The 21,782-nt window shown below is 36.5% G+C and overlaps 9 non-coding genes across 9 annotated transcripts; all 9 read right to left on the bottom strand.

Annotated features, from left to right (window-relative positions):
- Positions 1 to 488: 488 nt before the first annotated feature.
- On the bottom strand, positions 489 to 572 carry Trnal-cag (transfer RNA leucine (anticodon CAG)). Its single transcript has one exon. It is a non-coding gene; the product is annotated as a tRNA-Leu (tRNA).
- A 273-nt stretch (positions 573 to 845) lies between these two features.
- Trnal-cag (transfer RNA leucine (anticodon CAG)) lies at positions 846 to 929 on the bottom strand. Its single transcript has one exon. It is a non-coding gene; the product is annotated as a tRNA-Leu (tRNA).
- Positions 930 to 4,438: 3,509 nt separating this feature from the next.
- Positions 4,439 to 4,522, bottom strand: Trnal-cag (transfer RNA leucine (anticodon CAG)). Its single transcript has one exon. It is a non-coding gene; the product is annotated as a tRNA-Leu (tRNA).
- A 1,042-nt stretch (positions 4,523 to 5,564) lies between these two features.
- On the bottom strand, positions 5,565 to 5,648 carry Trnal-cag (transfer RNA leucine (anticodon CAG)). The gene has a single exon. It is a non-coding gene; the product is annotated as a tRNA-Leu (tRNA).
- Positions 5,649 to 9,168: 3,520 nt separating this feature from the next.
- Trnal-cag (transfer RNA leucine (anticodon CAG)) lies at positions 9,169 to 9,252 on the bottom strand. The gene has a single exon. It is a non-coding gene; the product is annotated as a tRNA-Leu (tRNA).
- Positions 9,253 to 9,535: 283 nt separating this feature from the next.
- On the bottom strand, positions 9,536 to 9,619 carry Trnal-cag (transfer RNA leucine (anticodon CAG)). The gene has a single exon. It is a non-coding gene; the product is annotated as a tRNA-Leu (tRNA).
- Positions 9,620 to 10,161: 542 nt separating this feature from the next.
- Trnal-cag (transfer RNA leucine (anticodon CAG)) lies at positions 10,162 to 10,245 on the bottom strand. The gene has a single exon. It is a non-coding gene; the product is annotated as a tRNA-Leu (tRNA).
- A 6,876-nt stretch (positions 10,246 to 17,121) lies between these two features.
- Trnal-cag (transfer RNA leucine (anticodon CAG)) lies at positions 17,122 to 17,205 on the bottom strand. Its single transcript has one exon. It is a non-coding gene; the product is annotated as a tRNA-Leu (tRNA).
- Positions 17,206 to 21,063: 3,858 nt separating this feature from the next.
- Trnal-cag (transfer RNA leucine (anticodon CAG)) lies at positions 21,064 to 21,147 on the bottom strand. Its single transcript has one exon. It is a non-coding gene; the product is annotated as a tRNA-Leu (tRNA).
- Between the last annotated feature and the right edge of the window lie 635 nt (positions 21,148 to 21,782).

Below are 21,782 nucleotides of genomic sequence, written 5' to 3'. Positions count from 1 at the left end.
GGGAGGGTAGGTAGACGTATATAGTTAGACAGGCAGTGGATAGATGGGCATCTTGTTTGTGAATCGCGGGAATATAGCGCCTGCGGGTACTTATATAAAAATGACAATTTCTCATTAACATACAAGAGATAAACTTCTCCTCTCGATAATACCTTGTGCTTATTATAACTGTTTGAGCATAAACAATAAAAAGGTAACCTTTATGGGACTCGAATGAATGTGAGTGAAACACTCATGCAGGTTGTATCGCTTTCCCGTCTGTAGATATCCGTGAGATTTGTATGTGTGTGTGTGTGTGTGTGTGTGTGTGTGTGTGAGAGAGAGAGAGAGAGAGAGAGAGAGAGGATAACAAATTAATACATTTGAAGGGCCAGAAAAGCATATTTAACTAAAACAGCTGTTATATGCCAGCATACATGAACGCTGTAAGACTGATGTTTTCTATTTTAGAGTCATAAGAGATACTGCTCCATGACAAAAGAACAGTTTGTCAGAAGTGGGATTCGAACCCACGCCGGGAAGACCCGACTGCGACCTGAACGCAGCGCCTTAGACCGCTCGGCCATCCTGATATATCCAGGACAAGGTAGTGCCTGCCGATACAGTCTTATGGTATTCATGCAGTGCCTTAAATCGCTAAGTCATCCGGATATGTCCGTTGTGAGATGCTGTGCTTAATTTCCTAGATCAACATTAATAGTCAGACCTGGTAGGTATGTACAGGTTCATACAGGCAGTTGATACGTAATATTGTTTTATGGTTATATTTACAATTGTATTAAAGTGACTTGTATATTTCAAAAAATAGTTATTTCTGTTAAATAAGATAGAAAATAAAAACTGTTTGTCAGAAGTGGGATTCGAACCCACGCCGGGAAGACCCGACTGCGACCTGAACGCAGCGCCTTAGACCGCTCGGCCATCCTGACATATGCATTGCAAAGATCCGAGTGCACATAAAGAGATTGAAGGGCGTATAGGTCAGCATACTGAATAGGACTCGTTGAGGCCTAGAATCATCGATTAATTGAATAAATAGTAAGATTTTGTAACAACAAAGATTTTGTAACAGCACAGGATAATCTCCCATCATCTATATTTTTTTCTTTGTACTTGTATATTGTGCCTGTAATAATGATAACATTAACGACAAAGTTATCAGTTTTTTCGTTGCAGAGAAGTCGATGAGGGTGAGATTCTAATACAACTTGAATGCAGCACCTTAGACCGCTTGTCCATCCTGATATATCCATTAGTTTTCTGCACCTTATCTCTTAGAAATACAGTGGAAAGGAAACATTAAATGATAGAGACAAATGCAAATGTTAAGTAATAGAGAACAATTGAAATATTAAGGAACAGGAAGAAACATCAATGTAATAGGTACGCGTGATAGAACACTGTTGAGACGTGCTTGAAAACCAGTCGTAATTGATATTGGGGCCAAGTCAGAAGTCAGTGGTTGAAGTATAGGAACAAAATTATTTTACCAAATTGGTATGTTAGGTTTTGCAAGTGAATCAGAAGTGGTTTCAGTACGCAGTGAAAAGGAAATAGAAGGATATAGAAAAGGGATAAAGTGTGGTTTACTGGATTGTCTTTTCGGACAGCAGAGTTTCACCCCCCCCCCCCCCAACGTTAGAGTCGTTATTATTATATTCGTCTGAAATTTAGTGTTGCTTGAAAAGCTATCTTAAGAAAATGATATACTTGCTACCAAATTCAAACATTTAATTTTTTGCATATGAGTATCCATTTTTATTCAAGAAAGAGCCCAAATTTTACTGTCGCTTTTCCAGAAGTAGAAAAACGACCCAGCTGTTCTGTGAACCTGTATCAACATACTCTTAAAGGAGGCTGGAACTACTTTTTTCCCCCGAGGTTTCCTAGTTCCAATAGAGGCACGTCTAAAGTGGGCATAGCGTGTACAACTATGTCGTAGCCTCACTTGACATGTAAATGGAAGTGACTAACATTCTCTGTAACCCATCTGAATACTAATTTGAATCTAATTTGTCCAATCCCGCTGTAAATAGCTGTCAAAAATAACGCCAAGTTCTCAGCAGAGCCACTGAAAATGTTCCATTTGAAACAGTTCAACGGCTATCGGACTCGTGACAATTTTGTGATGCTATATCTGATAAATGCAAAAATTCTGTAAATCAAACGTATGGGTCTGCTGGAAGTATGCTTAAAAGATTTGTGTTTTGGATAGTAATAATTATAAGAATGAGACAGTTTGTTGCATGTCACCAGATGAAAATGTAATACAATTTATGATTTAAGACGAAGTTCATTTCTAAAAGGCTAAGCAATTTCTTTTGTTGTTCGTTTCGAATATAGGGAATTTAGGAAAATGGTCGAAGACTAACATGCATGCAACACAAATATAATGAAAATATATTTAAATGTTTCTTTCTCGCAACAGGTTTTAGAAATGTTGAAGAAAAATTATGATAAATATAGTAATTCGATTGTGATTACTAGATCACATTTTGTTGTCGGGTTTTGATGTCTCGTCAAGATCCATGTGATCAAAAGGTATATACAATCAAAGAATTTCCAAAACAGCTTAATCCGACTATATCAAGATATTAATTGCAAGACACACAATAGCACTCAGTCCGTCCAGATCAAACTATTTACTGCTAGACACCCCTTTTATAGCTGTATATATTTCATCACCAGTTATTGTACCATCACACATATATTTATCATTATCAGATACGTAAGAAATCACAAAATTTCAAATCGAACCTTTCCGATTTTCATTATTAGTGACCAATGAATACATTTCAACATAAAACTGATCCATACACCGTATTATTTGATCTGTATTTTAAATAATGACAGCATCATCAGGAATCAGGCAAATGATCTCATTTTTTTATTATAAGAAGTAGGAATAAGAGAGATTTATGTGTTTGAATTGCCCGTCTGGCTTTCGGTCGTAATATAAGCACACCAAGAAAGTTTTCTTTCATAGCGTCTGAATGGTATATCTTTTAGTTCTTCATATTTATTAATATCATAGATCTATTTTTGGTAACATACACAGCATTTGATCCAGAATCAAACATAAAATTTGTTCTCTGTGCTACGTTTCACTGTCGGACTCCAGTCCAACATACTTATTCGACCTCACCCATGTGTAGACACCAGCAAGATACTTACGCTTCTCTTCTGACAATCGTATACCCATTATTCCCACTAACGAAACAAAGTCATATGGAGAGCGTTCTTTTGCATACCAGGTCCCAACAATCTGGAATGAATTGCCCACTGAACGTAGAAACAAAGACACAGTGATCACATTCAAGAGGGTTCTCAAAACTCACTTATTTCGACTGCAAGAAGAAACTAAAAGACTGAATAATGTTTCCTACCTTAAATATTCTCAGCATGTTTCTTTTATGATTTCTAATTTCATGGTGTTTGTTTTTATAAGCATAGCAGTATATGTTTTTTTTATATTATAGGTGTTGTCAAAAGTTGTAAAGCTCTCAGAGCTTCTAAAGATTAGGCGCTATAGAAAGTCCTCATTATTATTATTATTATTATTATTATAATTATTATTATTATTTAACTAACTACATTTGCATTTTACGGTTTGTCAGAAGTGGTATTCGAAGCGAAGCCAGGAAAATGTGACTGCGACTACTCGGCCATCCTGACATGACCATCATAATTGTCTGTGCGTTATCTCTCTTCGAGGTACAGAGAAAGGCAAACCTGATCTGACAGAGACAAAGTGAACGATTGTGTGATCGAGACAAATGGAAATATTAAGTTGTAGTGACAAACAACTATGTAATAGATACGCGTGCATGATCACTTTTATGGATGTATACATCCAGGAGAGAGAGAGAGAGAGAGAGAGAGAGAGAGAGAGAGAGAGAGAGACGGTGCGTGTGGGGGTGGGGGGAAGGGTAGGTAGACGTATATAGTTAGACAGGCAGTGGATAGATGGGCATCTTGTTTGTGAATCGCGGGAATATAGCGCCAGCGGGTACTTATATAAAAATGACAATTTCTCATTAACATAACAAGAGATAAACTTCTCCTCTCGATAATACCTTGTGCTTATTATAAATGTTTGAGCATAAACAATAAAAAGGTCACCTTTATGGGACTCGAATGAATGTGAGTGAAACACTCATGCAGGTTGTATCGCTTTCCCGTCTGTAGATATCCGTGAGATTTGTATGTGTGTGTGTGTCTATGTGTGTGTGTGTGTGTGTGTGTGTGTGTATGTGTGTGTGTGAGAGAGAGAGAGAGAGAGAGAGAGAGAGAGGATAACAAATTAATACATTTGAAGCGCCAGAAAAGCATATTTAACTAAAACAGCTGTTATATGCCAGCATACATGAACGCTGTAAGATTGATGTTTTCTATTTTAGAGTCATAAGAGATACTGCTCTATGACAAAAGAACAGTTTGTCAGAAGTGGGATTCGAACCCACGCCGGGAAGACCCGACTGCGAGCTGAACGCAGCGCCTTAGACCGCTCGGCCATCCTGACATATGCATTGCAAAGATCCGAGTGCACATAGAGAGATTGAAGGGCGTATAGGTCAGCATACTGAATAGGACTCGTTGAGGCCTAGAATCATCGATTAATTGAATAAATAGTAAGATTTTGTAACAACAAAGATTTTGTAACAGCACAGGATAATCTCCTATCATCTATATTTTTATCTTTGTACTTGTATATTGTGCCTCTAATAATGATAACATTAACTACAAAGTTATTAATGTTTTCCTTGCAGAGAAGTCGATGTGGGAGGGATTCTACTGTAACTTGAATGCATCATCTTAGACCGCTTGTCCATCCTGATCTATCCATTAGTTTTCTGCACCTTATCTCTTAGAAATACAGTGGAAAGGATACATTAAATGATAGAGACAAATGCAAATGTTAAGTAATAGAGAACAATTGAAATATGAAGGAACAGTGAAAAACTCCAATGTAACAGGTAATCATTATTGAACAATGTTATAGGATGTATGCATACATCCATAAAGAGAGAGAGAGAGAGAGAGAGAGAGAGAGAGAGAGAGAGACGGTGTGGGGTGGTTGAAGGGTAGGTAGACGTATATAATTAGACAGGCAGTGGATAGATGGGCATCTTATTTGTGAATCGCGGGAATATAGCGCCAGCGGGTACTTATATAAAAATGACAATTTCTCATTAACGTACAAGAGATAAACTTCTCCTCTCGATAATACCTTGTGCTTATTATAACTGTTTGAGCATAAACAATAAAAAGGTCACCTTTTTGGGACTCGAATGAATGTGAGTGAAACACTCACGCAGGTTGTATCGCTTTCCCGTCTGTAGATATCCGTGAGATTTGTATGTGTGTGTGTGTGTGTGTGTGTGTGTGAGAGAGAGAGAGAGAGAGAGAGAGAGAGAGAGGATAACAAATTAATACATTTGAAGGGCCAGGAAAGCATATTTAACTAAAACAGCTGTTATATGCCAGCATACATGAACGCTGTAAGATTGATGTTTTCTATTTTAGAGTCATAAGAGATACTGCTCTATGACAAAAGAACAGTTTGTCAGAAGTGGGATTCGAACCCACGCCGGGAGGACCCGACTGCGACCTGAACGCATCGCCTTAGACCGCTCGGCCATCCTGACCTACGGATTACAAAGTTCCGAGCGCACATAGAGAGATTAAAGGGCGGATAGGTCAGCATACTGAATAGGACTCGTTGAGGCCTCGAATCATCGACTAATTGAATAAATAGTAATATTTTGTAACAACAAAGATTTTGTAACAGCACAGGATAATCTCCCATCATCTATCGTGTTATCTTTGTACTTGTATATTGTGCCTGTAATAATGATAACATTAACTACAAAGTTATTAATTTTTCCCTTGCAGAGAAGTCGATGAGGGTGGGATTCTACTGCAACTTGAATGCAGCATCTTAGACCGCTTGTCCATCCTGATCTATCCATTAGTTTTCTGCACCTTATCTCTTAGAAATACAGTGGAAAGGAAACATTAAATGATAGAGACAAATGCAAATGTTAAGTAATAGAGAACAATTGAAATATTAAGGAACGGGAGAACATGAATGCAATAGGTACCCTTGACAGAACACTGTTGTGACGTTGTTTGAAAACCAGTCGTAATTGACATTGGGGCCAAGTCAGAAGTCAGTGGTTGAAGTATAGGAACAAAATTATTTTACCAAATTGGTATGTTAGGTTTTGAAAGTGAATCAAAAGTGGTTTCAGTACGCAGTGAAAAGGAAATGGAAGGATATAAAAACAGGGATACATTGTGGATTGCTGGATAGTCTTTTCAGACAGCAGAGTTTCAGCCCCCCCCCCCCGCCCAACGTTAGAGTCATTATTATTATATTCGTCTGAAATTTAGTGTTGCTTGAAAAGCTATCTTTAGCAAATGATATACTTGCAACCGAATTCAAACATTTAATTTTTAGCATATGCATACCCATTTCTATTCAAGAAATAGCCCAAATTTTACTGTCGTTTTTCCAGAAGTAGAAAAACGACCCAGCTGTTATGTGAACCTGTATCAACATAATCTTAAACGAGGCTGGAACTACTTTTTTCCCCCGAGGTTTCCTAGCTTCAATAGAATCACGTCTAAAGTGGGCAAAGCGTGTACAACTATGTCGTAGCCTCACTTGACATGTAAATGGAACTGAATAACATTCTCTGTAACCCATCTGAATACTGATTTGAATCTAATTTGTCCAATTCCGCTGTAAATAGCTGTCAAAAATAACGCCATGTTCTTACCAGAGCCAATGAAAATGTTCCATTTGAAACAGTTCAACGGCTATCGGACTCGTGACAATTTTGTGATGCTATATCTGATAAATGCAAAAATTCTGTAAATCAAACGTATGGGTCTGCTGAAAGTATGCTTAAAAGATTTGTGTTCTGGATAGTAATAATTATAAGAATGAGACTGTTTGTTGTATGTGTTGCATTCAGAAACTTATATTCATGCGCATGTCACCAGATGAAAATGTAATACAATTTATGATTTAAGACGAAGTTCATTTCTTAAAGGCTAAGCAATTTCTTTTGTTGTTCGTTTCGAATATAGGGAATTTAGGAAAATGGTCGAAGACTAACATGCATGCAACACAAATATAATGAAAATATATTTAAATGTTTCTTTCTCGCAACAGGTTTTAGAAATGTTGAAGAAAAATTATGATAAATATAGTAATTCGATTGTGATTACTAGATCACATTTTGTTGTCGGGTGTTGACGTCTCGTCAAGATCCATATGATCAAAAGGTATATACAGTCAAAGAATTTCCAAAACAGCTTAATCCGTCTATATCAAGATATGTATTGCAAGACACACAATAGCACTCAGTCCGTCCAGATCAAACTATTTACTGCTAGACACCCCTTTTATAGCTGTATATAGTTCATCACCAGTTATTGTACCATACACATATATTTATCATTATCAGATACGTAAGAAATCACAAAATTTCAAATCGAACCTTTCCGATTTTCATTATTAGTGACCAATGAATACATTTCAACATAAAACTGATCCATACACCGTATTATTTGATCTGTATTTTAAATAATGACAGCATCATCAGGAATCAGGCAAATGATCTCATTTTTTTTATTATAAGAAGTACGAATAAGAAAGATTTATGTCTTTGAATTGCCCGTCTGGCTTTCGGTCGTAATATAAGCACACCAAGAAAGTTTTCTTTCATAGCGTCTGAATTGTATATCTTTTAGTTCTTCACATTTATTGATATCATTGATCTATTTTTGGTAACATACTCAGCATTTGATCCAGAATCAAACATAAAATTTGTTCTCTGTGCTACGTTTCACTGTCGGACTCCAGTCCAACATACTTATTCGACCTCACCCATGTGTAGACACCAGCAAGATACTTACGCTTCTCTTCTGACAATCGTATACCCATTATTCCCACTAACGAAACAAAGTCATATGGAGAGCGTTCTTTTGCATACCAGGTCCCAACAATTTGGAATGAATTGCCCACTGAACGTAGAAACAAAGACACAGTGATCACATTCAAGAGGGTTCTCAAAACTCACTTATTTCGACTGCAAGAAGAAACTAAAAGACTGAATAATGTTTCCTACCTTAAATATTCTCAGCATGTTTTTTTTATGATTTCTAATTTCATGGTGTTTGTTTTTATAAGCATAGCAGTATATGTTTTTTTTATATTATAGGTGTTGTCAAAAGTTGTAAAGCTCTCAGAGCTTCTAAAGATTAGGCGCTATACAAAGTCCTCATTATTATTATTATTATGATTATTATTATTATTATTATTATTATTATTATTATTATTATTTAACTAACTACATTTGCATTTTACGGTTTGTCAGAAGTGGTATTCGAAGCGAAGCCAGGAAAATGTGACTGCGACTACTCGGCCATCCTGACATGACCATCATAATTGTCTGTGCGTTATCTCTCTTCGAAGTACAGAGAAAGGCAAACCTGATCTGACAGAGACAAAGTGAACGATTGTGTGATCGAGACAAATGGAAATATTAAGTTGTAGTGACAAACAACTATGTAATAGATACGCGTGCATGATCACTTTTATGGATGTATACATCCAGGACAGAGAGAGAGAGAGAGAGAGAGACGGTGCGTGTGGGGGGGGGGGGGGGAAGGGTAGGTAGACGTATATAGTTAGACAGGCAGTGGATAGATGGGCATCTTGTTTGTGAATCGCGGGAATATAGCGCCAGCGGGTACTTATATAAAAATGACAATTTCTCATTAACATAACAAGAGATAAACTTCTCCTCTCGATAATACCTTGTGCTTATTATAAATGTTTGAGCATAAACAATAAAAAGGTCACCTTTATGGGACTCGAATGAATGTGAGTGAAACACTCATGCAGGTTGTATCGCTTTCCCGTCTGTAGATATCCGTGAGATTTGTATGTGTGTGTGTGTGTCTATGTGTGTGTGTGTGTGTGTGAGAGAGAGAGAGAGAGAGAGAGAGGATAACAAATTAATACATTTGAAGCGCCAGAAAAGCATATTTAACTAAAACAGCTGTTATATGCCAGCATACATGAACGCTGTAAGATTGATGTTTTCTATTTTAGAGTCATAAGAGATACTGCTCTATGACAAAAGAACAGTTTGTCAGAAGTGGGATTCGAACCCACGCCGGGAAGACCCGACTGCGAGCTGAACGCAGCGCCTTAGACCGCTCGGCCATCCTGATATATCCAGGTCAAGGTAGTGCCTGCCGATACAATCTTACGGTATTCATGCAGTGCCTTAAATCGCTAAGTCATCCGAATATGTCCGTTATGAGATGCTGTGCTTAATTTCCTAGATCAACAAATGGACCCATTAATAGTCAGACCTGGTAGGTATGTACAGGTTCATACAGGCAGTTGATACGTAATATTGTTTTATGGTTATATTTACAATTGTATTAAAGTGACTTGTATATTTCAAAAAATAGTTATTTCTGTTAAATAAGATAGAAAATAAAAACTGTTTGTCAGAAGTGGGATTCGAACCCACGCCGGGAAGACCCGACTGCGACCTGAACGCAGCGCCTTAGACCGCTCGGCCATCCTGACATATGCAGCACAAGGTAGTACCTGACGACACAATCTTAAGTATTCATGCACTACCTTAAATCGCTAAGCCATCCTGATATTTCCGTTATGAGATGCTATGGTTAGTTTTCTAGCTAATCAAATGAACGCATTAATATATTCAGATTTGGTAGGTATGCACTGGTTCATACAGGTGGTTGATACGTAATATTATTCATGGTTATATTTACTCTTGTTGTTATTGTAGGGTTTAACGCCATTTTTCAGCACAAGATAGGCTATACGTGGCGGCCCGTATAACTGGTGGAGGAAGAACCCTGGAAAACCCATGGAAGAACCACCGACTCACGAGAAGCTACTGGCAGGCTTTCCCACGTACCCACGCTAGCCGAGCCTTGGACTCGAACCCACGCAGACAGAGGTGAGATGGCAGTGATCCGGAACGGTCAGCGCTTTAGACCACTCGGCCACTCGGGGCCCGATATTTACTCTTGTATTAAAGTGATTCGTAGATTTACAAAATATTTATTTCTTTTAAATAAGATTGAAAAAAAGAAAATGTTTGTCTGAAGTGGGATTCGAACCCACGCCGGGAAGACCCGACTGCGACCTGAACGCAGCGCCTTAGACCGCTCGGCCATCCTGACATGTCCAGCACAAAGTTGTGCCTGCCGACACAATCTTACAGTATTTTTTACAGTGCCTTGAATCACTAAGCCATCCGGAGATGTCCGTTATGACATGCTATGGATAATTTGGCAGATAAACAAAATTGCTCCATTAATACATTCAGACTTGGTAGGTATGCACTGGTTCATACATGTAGTTGACACGTAATATTATTTGATGGTTATATTTACAATTGTATTAATGTGACTTGTATATTGCAAAAAAAATATTTTTTTTTTATTAAAGGAAATAGAAAATAAAAACTGTTTGTCAGAAGTGGGATTCGAACCCACGCCGGGAAGACCCGACTGCGACCTGAACGCAGCGCCTTATTTTTTTTTTCTTTCTTTATTTAAAAAAACGCTTTGTACAGTATATAAGTTAAAAGTATACAGTCAGTATGTACATAGTAGTTTGTAATGCTATATTACAAAATAATGGTTCTACAATAGTATTTTGTAATGCTATATTACAAAACAATGATTCTACAATAGTATTTTGTTAAGCTATATTACAGAACAATGATTATAAAATTTTATTTTGTAATGCTATAGTACAAAACAATGATTCTACAATGTAATAAACACTTTATCCTCTTCTATTCTCATTAAAGGATTATCTTTTACAAAATACTTCGTAATCAAAGTCTGATTTTTGTCTTTGTAATGTTGATACGCATATAATATATATTTTCTAGTCAAATATTGGAACAATCTTTCGATGTCTATTTGTTTCCCTAATAACGACATAATGTTTCTTCTTTTGTAAATGCACAATCGAGCAATGCTCAGAATGTAGTTAAAAAAATAACTATTTACTGATTTTGTTTCTTTGTTATATCCTATCATGAGCATTTGTTGAAAAGAAGTGCTATTGAGAACACCAACTCTACAATTTTTAAAAAGAATCTCAACTATATATACAATATAATTCTTAAAAGAGCTTAATTCAGGACACTTCAAAAACATGTGAAATAAATCCTCTGTTTCCAACTGGCACACTGGACATAAGTCATTATCAATTTTGCCATAGTATTTTAGTCTCTCTTTTGTAAATATTCGATTGTGCATTATTCTGTAATCCAAATCTATACAATCTGGGGTCTTGAAAGGTAGGTGTATCAATTTCCAGTATTTATGCTTTTCCAAACTAAATATCTTACTCCAAAAGGAAACAGAAGCTGGTTCTTGAAAAATCAACGTACATAAAAGCTTGTAAAATAGTTGTGTTGTACATAAACAGAGGTCATATAATTTTGTATCAACTCTGAGAAACATATTATTTCTCCCATTGGTTACAGTGGGTTTTGACTCTGTTGCAACAATATTTCTCCAGCCTAATGGTATACTTTCTATTATGCAATTATAGTCTTTTTTTATCTTATCTGTTTTGATCTCAGAATTTGATTTGCATATCATTTCTTGAATAGCTCTATAAGGTAGTATTCCAGGTACAAATTCATATGTAATATCCTGAACACGAACAATTCCTGCTTCTATAAATTCTGCGAAAAACAACGTTTTACCAGCACATGTAATATTAGGATTTAAAAAGAGAGGTTGTTCAAAAACATTCCTCACATCAATATTTGTATCGATATTATTTCTAAGTTTTTCCCATGCCTGAAACATTTCTCTGTAAAATATAGGTAGGGTATTCAATTGTTGCTTATTTAAAGACATGAGAAACAACTCTTTGGTCAACCTCATGTTCAGGACAGTAGATAAAAAGTGATCAAAGGTATTTTTCCACATAGCATGGCAATTCACATCAAAGTATCTTTTTAAAAATTTTAGTCTGAATGCATACATTTTCATCTTTATATCAGTTAACTGTAGTCCGCCATTTCGCTTATCACCAATTATTGTATAATAGTGAACCAAATGGGACTTTCCTGACCAGATAAATCTGAGAAATAATTGCTTCAATTCATCAGCAATCATATCAGGAAGAGGCTGAACTGACACTATGTACAATACTCTAGAAACTAATAAGTTATTAACAACTGTTACTTTTCCTTGTATTGTCAAATATCTCTGTGACCACAGTTGCAATAAGTTTTTAATTTTAGACAATCTATCATTCCAGTTCAGTTGCTCACATAACTTTGCACATTTTCCAACATAAGCTCCCAAAATTAAGATGACTTGATCACACATTTGAATTTGTAATTGTTTGCAATAATCATCAGTAAGTTTACCAGATCCAATACACAGAAGTTCTGTCTTTTCCTTGTTCACCTTTGCACCAGATCCTTTACAATACAAGTCAAGTACATTAAAAGATTGATTAATGGATTGTGTGTCCGCTAATGTCAAGGTTGTATCATCTGCATGTTGAAAAACTTTACTTGTATTACTAGACAGTGGGAGTGGAATACCTTTGATAGTGGGATTTGCTTTGATAGCGAGTCCTAAGGGTTCTGCTGCTAATACATATAACATTGCTGATATAGGACAACCTTGTCTGACTGAATGTTTTATTAAAAAGGGTTTCGTTAGATGACCATTGCATTTAACACTACTTTTAATTTCATTATAAAATATCTTTATCCACTGAATAAAATTGTCACCAAAACCGAACTTTCGTAAAACAGAAATCAGATATGAGTGGCAAACTCTGTCAAACGCTTTTTCTTGATCAATTTTTAAGATATATCCCTCAAGATTGTCTCTCTCAACCATATCTATAATATCTCTTACAGTGACTATAGTATCAGCAATATCTCTCCCAACTATACAACATGTCTGAGTTTGAGAAATAATTTTGGGTAATACCATTTTTAAACGTGTAGACAAAATCCTTGCCAAAATTTTATAATCTACATTAAGTAAACTGATAGGACGCCAATTTTGCAATCTTCTATTATCCCCCTTATTTTTATAAATAAGTGATATAACCCCAAATCTCATTGATCTCGACATAATATTGTCATTCTTAACACTCTGAAAGATGTGCAACAGAATATCATATATACAATCATAAAATTTACAATACCACTCTACTGTCAATCCGTCCGGGCCGGGGCTTTTATTTTTAGCCATCCCTTTTATAGCTGTATGTATTTCATCAACTGTTATTATGGCATCACACATATCTTTATCCTCATCAGATACAGAACAGTTTACAAAATTTAAAAGTGAATCAGTACAATTATCATCAACAGTTACCGAAGAATATAAATGACTATAAAACTGATGTATTTCATCTAAGATCCCGCTTGTATTTGAAATAATTACACCATCATCATCAATCAATTCATTGATTACATTTTTGTTGTGTCGATATTTCTCAAGATTTAGAAAGTATTTAGTATTTCTATCGCTTTCAATTGCCCATTTCGCCTTAGATCTCAAAATAGCACCCCGACAAAAATCAGTTTCATAGTCACTTAGCTGATGTTTTAGTTCTTCATATTTGTTAATGTCATATGATTCTTTATTTGCGACTTTTTCTGAAAATGATTTTAATTTATTTTGCAATGTAAAGTATTCTTGTAATCTTTCCTTATTTCTTCGTGTACAGTATACTTGGGAAAATTTTTTAATTTTGTATTTTACATTATCCCACCAAATGAGTGGTTCACTGAAATACATTTCGTCAGTTTTTCCCTCGGTAAGAATTGATTTCACTCTTTGTACATATTTTTCCTCAAAAAGAACATTGTTATTTAGTATCCATAATCCGGGCCCTGTTTCCACTTTGCAGGTATTTAGTTTAAGGTATACAAAAGAATGATCACTAAAGGATGTATCTGCATAATAAATATTTTGCACATTGGAATGCAATTTTGAGGAAATAAAAAAATAATCTATTCTACTCTGCTTCATTTCGCCTAGCACAACTTGTTTTCTGGAGAAACTACGAGTACTAGGATTTCGTGATCTCCATAAATCGGTAATATTCCTATCATGAATAATTTTATAAAGTTCACGCACTGCTACATCATCAATATGTAAGGCTTTGTTATGTCGATCAATACCTGCTAAAGTTGTATTAAAATCACCAGCCAGGATAGTGCTATCACTAGTACTGTTATGTAAATATGTATTTAGCTTCATGAAAAAGTTAAACCTTTCCTTCACAACATTTGGAGCATAAATATTGATTAAATCAATCACTTTATCATCAATAGCTATTTTAAGATGTAAAATCCTACCCTTTTCAATCATTTCTTGTGTCACCTGATTTCTCAATTCTCTCACTACTAAAACAGCAACACCTGCCCTCCTATTGTCTGCATTACTATAAAATATGTCACCATTCCAAATCTCATTTTCTCTAATACTTTCAACAAACTCATCATCCCAAAAGGTTTCTTGCAATAATAAAATATGGCCTCTTTTCTCTTTAAATATTTCTAAAACAGACTTTAGTTTATTCAAATTACGCAAGCCATTTACATTTAGAGATACAATATTTAAAGCCATGATTATGATGAGTGTATTGAAAGTATTAAAAAATGTTGAGTGTTTGATCATTTCTTAATAGGTGTTCGTCGCATGTTATTCAATTTCATGTTAGGTACTGGATTAAACCTTCTCCTTCTCCTTTGTACTACTTTGAAATTTTCGATATTAGTACCGTTTTCTTGACATGTACTTGATTCGTTTGATCTTTCAACAACGTCTGCAGCCATCTTCCTGTCATCATCTGAATCTGTCCCCGATCCATCTCCAATTGTATGATTGTTGTTTACTTCCTCTATTTCTACATTGGTCATATCAACTCCACTTCTTTCTTTTTCTTCCCCACTTTCTCCACTCTCATTATCTTTTTTTGCATTCTCAATTTCTTCTTTATCATCTTCTTCACTCGGTAACTCCAATATGTCTTCCCTCGTATCATCATCAACTTGCGAATGAATGCCTGCAATGGCCTCTCTGTAACACATACATGTTTGCGCCTCTTTGTGGCATTTGTCGCATATCCTGCATGTACACATAAGAGGAAAACTTCCACAACTATCACATCTTTGCCTTGTGCAATTTTTTGCTACATGGCCTTGCTCCCCACACTTGTAGCATACAAAATCAGGGCAGTCTTTTATAACATGTCCCGGATCTAGACATCTAGAACATACCTTAACTTGATTATCATGTAATACTCTAAAGTATTGTTGACCATTAACAGTCTGAAATTTCAGACTGTAAGGCAAGGATTTTACCTGCTGTGGAAATTTACATTTGACATAACGAGTCCCATCAGCCACACTAGTTCCAGGATAATATCTGCGTTGAATGGGAGAAAGAAGTTCTACTCCGTATTCACCGAGCTTCATACTTATATCATCATCGTTGATGTATGCTGGTAAATGAAGAATTGACACAATGATAGTGTCTGAATATAATAGAGTACAATCAAAGTGTTCACTTCCAATATCAATTCCACACAAGGTATTATATGCTACTTCCTTGCTCGGTAGTGTGACCTCATACAAATTTGCACCTTTGGGCACAACTGCATAGACCGACATATCTCCGGTTAATTCTTCTACACTTCTAACAATATCACTTGCCTTTATTTTCTTCACATCCTTTACATCAATCACCACGGTACATTCTTTCCCAAAACGACGAGAAGCTCCTGTCTGTCTATCAATGTTACTCGACATGCCATTCTTATTGTTAGCTATTCCACTGGTGTCATTAGAGTGTGAGTCAGCTCCTTGTGCTGCACGTGCAGCACGACCAGGCTTTGTATTCATTGTCACAGAAAATAATATATTGTGTGGTGGATAAAGTTATCCACACACTCAAAATATATCTCACTTATATATGAATGCGATCACACAAATCTTATCAACGTACCTGTAACAAATTAAAACAGCAAAAATGTCTATTAAAGGAAAAAAACTTGAAAATTCACGGAGCGATCATCAAACGTGTTTTCCTTCTGATGTCATAACCGAAAGTCTCCGCAGCGCCTTAGACCGCTCGGCCATCCTGACATATGCATTGCAAAGATCCGAGTGCACATAGAGAGACTGAAGGGCGTATAGGTCAGCATACTGAATAGGACTCGTTGAGGCCTAGAATCATCGATTAATTGAATAAATAGTAAGATTTTGTAACAACAAAGATTTTGTAACAGCACAGGATAATCTCCTATCATCTATATTTTTATCTTTGTACTTGTATATTGTGCCTCTAATAATGATAACATTAACTACAAAGTTATTAATGTTTTCGTTGCAGAGAAGTCGATGTGGGAGGGATTCTACTGTAACTTGAATGCATCATCTTAGACCGCTTGTCCATCCTGCATACATCCATAAAGAGAGAGAGAGAGAGAGAGAGAGAGAGAGAGAGAGAGAGAGAGAGAGAGAGACGGTGTGGGGTGGGGGAAGGGTAGGTAGACGTATATAATTAGACAGGCAGTGGATAGATGGGCATCTTATTTGTGAATCGCGGGAATATAGCGCCAGCGGGTACTTATATAAAAATGACAATTTCTCATTAACGTACAAGAGATAAACTTCTCCTCTCGTTAATACCTTGTGCTTATTATAACTGTTTGAGCATAAACAATAAAAAGGTAACCTTTTTGGGACTCGAATGAATGTGAGTGAAACACTCATGCAGGTTGTATCGCTTTCCCGTCTGTAGATACCCGTGAGATTTGTATGTGTGTGTGTGTGTGTCTATGTGTGTGTGTGTGTGTGAGTGTGTGTGTGTGAGAGAGAGAGAGAGAGAGAGAGAGAGAGAGAGGATAACAAATTAATACATTTGAAGGGCCAGAAAAGCATATTTAACTAAAACAGCTGTTATATGCCAGCATACATGAACGCTGTAAGATTGATGTTTTCTATTTTAGAGTCATAAGAGATACTGCTCTATGACAAAAGAACAGTTTGTCAGAAGTGGGATTCGAACCCACGCCGGGAGGACCCGACTGCGACCTGAACGCATCGCCTTAGACCGCTCGGCCATCCTGACCTACGGATTACAAAGTTCCGAGCGCACATAGAGAGATTAAAGGGCGGATAGGTCAGCATACTGAATAGGACTCGTTGAGGCCTCGAATCATCGACTAATTGAATAAATAGTAATATTTTGTAACAACAAAGATTTTGTAACAGCACAGGATAATCTCCCATCATCTATCGTTTTATCTTTGTACTTGTATATTGTGCCTGTAATAATGATAACATTAACTACAAAGTTATTAATTTTTCCCTTGCAGAGAAGTCGATGAGGGTGGGATTCTACTGCAACTTGAATGCAGCATCTTAGACCGCTTGTCCATCCTGATCTATCCATTAGTTTTCTGCACCTTATCTCTTAGAAATACAGTGGAAAGGAAACATTAAATGATAGAGACAAATGCAAATGTTAAGTAATAGAGAACAATTGAAATATTAAGGAACGGGAGAACATGAATGCAATAGGTACCCTTGACAGAACACTGTTGTGACGTTGTTTGAAAACCAGTCGTAATTGACATTGGGGCCAAGTCAGAAGTCAGTGGTTGAAGTATAGGAACAAAATTATTTTACCAAATTGGTATGTTAGGTTTTGAAAGTGAATCAAAAGTGGTTTCAGTACGCAGTGAAAAGGAAATGGAAGGATATAAAAACAGGGATACATTGTGGATTGCTGGATAGTCTTTTCAGACAGCAGAGTTTCAGCCCCCCCCCCCCCAACGTTAGAGTCATTATTATTATATTCGTCTGAAATTTAGTGTTGCTTGAAAAGCTATCTTTAGCAAATGATATACTTGCAACCGAATTCAAACATTTAATTTTTAGCATATGCATACCCATTTCTATTCAAGAAAGAGCCCAAATTTTACTGTCGTTTTTCTAGAAGTAGAAAAACGACCCATCTGTTATGTGAACCTGTATCAACATAATCTTAAACGAGGCTGGAACTACTTTTTTCCCCCGAGGTTTCCTAGCTTCAATAGAATCACGTCTAAAGTGGGCAAAGCGTGTACAACTATGTCGTAGCCTCACTTGACATGTAAATGGAACTGAATAACATTCTCTGTAACCCATCTGAATACTGATTTGAATCTAATTTGTCCAATCCCGCTGTAAATAGCAGTCAAAAATAACGCCATGTTCTTACCAGAGCCAATGAAAATGTTCCATTTGAAACAGTTCAACGGCTATCGGACTCGTGACAATTTTGTGATGCTATATCTGATAAATGCAAAAATTCTGTAAATCAAACGTATGGGTCTGCTGAAAGTATGCTTAAAAGATTTGTGTTTTGGATAGTAATAATTATAAGAATGAGACTGTTTGTTGTATGTGTTGCATTCAGAAACTTATATTCATGCGCATGTCACCAGATGAAAATGTAATACAATTTATGATTTAAGACGAAGTTCATTTCTAAAAGGCTAAGCAATTTCTTTTGTTGTTCGTTTCGAATATAGGGAATTTAGGAAAATGGTCGAAGACTAACATGCATGCAACACAAATATAATGAAAATATATTTAAATGTTTCTTTCTCGCAACAGGTTTTAGAAATGTTGAAGAAAAATTATGATAAATATAGTAATTCGATTGTGATTACTAGATCACATTTTGTTGTCGGGTCTTGACGTCTCGTCAAGATCCATATGATCAAAAGGTATATACAATCAAAGAATTTCCAAAACAGCTTAATCCGTCTATATCAAGATATTTATTGCAAGACACACAATAGCACTCAGTCCGTCCAGATCAAACTATTTACTGCTAGACACCCCTTTTATAGCTGTATATAGTTCATCACCAGTTATTGTACCATACACATATATTTATCATTATCAGATACGTAAGAAATCACAAAATTTCAAATCGAACCTTTCCGATTTTCATTATTAGTGACCAATGAATACATTTCAACATAAAACTGATCCATACACCGTATTATTTGATCTGTATTTTAAATAATGACAGCATCATCAGGAATCATGCAAATGATCTCATTTTTTTTATTATAAAAAGTACGAATAAAAAAGATTTATGTCTTTGAATTGCCCGTCTGGCTTTCGGTCGTAATATAAGCACACCAAGAAAGTTTTCTTTCATAGCGTCTGAATGGTATATCTTTTAGTTCTTCACATTTATTGATATCATAGATCTATTTTTGGTAACATACTCAGCATTTGATCCAGAATCAAACATAAAATTTGTTCTCTGTGCTACGTTTCAATGTCGGACTCCAGTCCAACATACTTATTCGACCTCACCCATGTGTACACACCAGCAAGATACTTACGCTTCTCTTGTGACAATCGTATACCCATTATTCCCACTAACGAAACAAAGTCATATGGAGAGCGTTCTTTTGCATACCAGGTCCCAACAATTTGGAATGAATTGCCCACTGAACGTAGAAACAAAGACACAGTGATCACATTCAAGAGGGTTCTCAAAACTCACTTATTTCGACTGCAAGAAGAAACTAAAAGACTGAATAATGTTTCCTACCTTAAATATTCTCAGCATGTTTTTTTATGATTTCTAATTTCATGGTGTTTGTTTTTATAAGCATAGCAGTATATGTTTTTTATATTATAGGTGTTGTCAAAAGTTGTAAAGCTCTCAGAGCTTCTAAAGATTAGGCGCTATACAAAGTCCTCATTATTATTATTATTATTATTATTATTATTATTATTATTATTATTTAACTAACTACATTTGCATTTTACGGTTTGTCAGAAGTGGTATTCGAAGCGAAGCCAGGAAAATGTGACTGCGACTACTCGGCCATCCTGACATGACCATCATAATTGTCTGTGCGTTATCTCTCTTCGAGGTACAGAGAAAGGCAAACCTGATCTGACAGAGACAAAGTGAACGATTGTGTGATCGAGACAAATGGAAATATTAAGTTGTAGTGACAAACAACTATGTAATAGATACGCGTGCATGATCACTTTTATGGATGTATACATCCAGGAGAGGGAGAGAGAGAGAGAGAGAGAGAGAGACGGTGCGTGGGGGGGGGGGAAGGGTAGGTAGACGTATATAGTTAGACAGGCAGTGGATAGATGGGCATCTTGTTTGTGAATCGCGGGAACATAGCGCCAGCGGGTACTTATATAAAAATGACAATTTCTCATTAACATAACAAGAGATAAACTTCTCCTCTCGATAATACCTTGTGCTTATTATAAATGTTTGAGCATAAACAATAAAAAGGTCACCTTTATGGGACTCGAATGAATGTGAGTGAAACACTCATGCAGGTTGTATCGCTTTCCCGTCTGTAGATATCCGTGAGATTTGTATGTGTGTGTTTGTCTATGTGTGTGTGTGTGTGTGAGAGAGAGAGAGAGAGAGAGGACAACAAATTAATACATTTGAAGGGCCAGAAAAGCATATTTAACTAAAACAGCTGTTATATGCCAGCATACATGAACGCTGTAAGATTGATGTTTTCTATTTTAGAGTCATAAGAGATACTGCTCTATGACAAAAGAACAGTTTGTCAGAAGTGGGATTCGAGCCCACGCCGGGAAGACCCGACTGCGAGCTGAACGCAGCGCCTTAGACCGCTCGGCCATCCTGATATATCCAGGTCAAGGTAGTGCCTGCCGATACAATCTTACGGTATTCATGCAGTGCCTTAAATCGCTAAGTCATCCGAATATGTCCGTTATGAGATGCTGTGCTTAATTTCCTAGATCAACAAATGGACCCATTAATAGTCAGACCTGGTAGGTATGTACAGGTTCATACAGGCAGTTGATACGTAATATTGTTTTATGGTTATATTTACAATTGTATTAAAGTGACTTGTATATTTCAAAAAATAGTTATTTCTGTTAAATAAGATAGAAAATAAAAACTGTTTGCCAGAAGTGGGATTCGAACCCACGCCGGGAAGACCCGACTGCGACCTGAACGCAGCGCCTTAGACCGTTCGGCCATCCTGACATATGCAGCACAAGGTAGTACCTGACGACACAATCTTAAGTATTCATGCACTACCTTAAATCGCTAAGCCATCCTGATATTTCCGTTATGAGATGCTATGGTTAGTTTTCTAGCTAATCAAATGAACGCATTAATATATTCAGATTTGGTAGGTATGCACTGGTTCATACAGGTGGTTGATACGTAATATTATTCATGGTTATATTTACTCTTGTTGTTATTGTAGGGTTTAACGCCATTTTTCAGCATAAGATAGGCTATACGTGGCGGCCCGTATAACTGGTGGAGGAAGAACCCTGGAAAACCCATGGAAGAACCACCGACTCACGAGAAGCTACTGGCAGGCTTTCCCACGTACCCACGCTAGCCGAGCCTTGGACTCGAACCCACGCAGACAGAGGTGAGATGGCAGTGATCCGGAACGGTCAGCGCTTTAGACCACTCGGCCACTCGGGGCCCGATATTTACTCTTGTATTAAAGTGATTCGTAGATTTACAAAATATTTATTTCTTTTAAATAAGATTGAAAAAAAGAAAATGTTTGTCTGAAGTGGGATTCGAACCCACGCCGGGAAGACCCGACTGCGACCTGAACTCAGCGCCTTTTTTTTTTGTTTTTCTTTCTTTATTTAAAA

This window comes from Sinohyriopsis cumingii, chromosome 17, assembly GCF_028554795.1.
Source record: "Sinohyriopsis cumingii isolate HCF-2022 chromosome 17, ASM2855479v2, whole genome shotgun sequence".
Taxonomy (NCBI): domain Eukaryota; kingdom Metazoa; phylum Mollusca; class Bivalvia; order Unionida; family Unionidae; genus Sinohyriopsis; species Sinohyriopsis cumingii.
The sequence above is the reverse complement of the archived record's forward strand: the minus strand, read 5'-3'. Positions and strand labels throughout refer to the sequence as shown.